This window comes from Frankliniella occidentalis, unplaced genomic scaffold (assembly GCF_000697945.3).
Source record: "Frankliniella occidentalis isolate FOCC.00 unplaced genomic scaffold, Focc_3.1 Scaffold900, whole genome shotgun sequence".
Classification (NCBI taxonomy): Eukaryota; Metazoa; Arthropoda; class Insecta; order Thysanoptera; family Thripidae; genus Frankliniella; species Frankliniella occidentalis.
The window spans coordinates 3,028-3,990 of NW_026268006.1; positions in this window are offsets into that span (position 1 = coordinate 3,028).

The following is a 963-nucleotide window of genomic DNA, read 5'->3' on the forward strand; positions in this document are numbered from 1 at the left end:
CGCTCCTTGCTAATAACAACATTTCAGAGAGAGGGCTGGAGGGAGCCGGCCGGCCCCGGCTGTGCGCGGGGCGTGGCGGGGGGTGGCGGGGGTTGCGGCGTAGCGCTGCCGGTGGCGCTTCGGGCGCGCCTGGACTGGACGGCATGGTCAGGTGCTTCTCGGTATTCCGTCGCGCCCGGCACCCGGCCCGGCGCTTGTCCGGCGTGCCGTTGTCGCCACGATTGTGTGGCGGTGGTGGGGCCCCCGCGGCGCCGACGGTTAGCAGAGGGTGGGCCATAAAATATGTACATATCTGCGCGGAAAAGTAGGTGTCCGAGTCTCCAAAGAAGCAAAGTGGCCACAGAAATGTCCCTAGCCCACCCCCCTCCCCCCAAGGGGGAAACTGGTTGCCTTCGGGGTTGACTCAGTGTACGCGGACGAGGCGGGAGAAGGTCAGCCTCCCCCCCCCCCCTCTCTCTTTAGGGCCGCAGGAGCGTAAAATTTTTATTTCAGAAATCGGTATCCGTTTTGCTCTCCGACGCTTAGTTTTGGCGTCGCGACGCCTCAAAGTTCGAATTTTCGACGACTTTAACACGAGGAGCACTAGACCAGGTACCCGACTAGTGGACTGCAAAGTTTGAAGGCTGTGCGATTTGCAGTTTCGCCACGAATTACGCCCAAAGTCGATAACATTTCGAACTTTGAGGCGTCGCGACGCCTAAACTAAGCGTCGGAGAGCAAAACGGTTCGAGGTGGTGTGTTGTAGTAACGTACCCTACCGATTTCTGAAATAAATTTGTTTTCGCTCCTACCGCCTTAACACACACACTCACACTACAGGTTCCAAGCCGGACCCTTCCAACAACAGTTTACGATTCCCACACGATTCGCACGACAAACATTTCATTTCATTTCATTTCATTTCATTTCATTTCATTTCATTTCATTTCATTTCATTTCATTTCATTTCATTTCATTTCATTT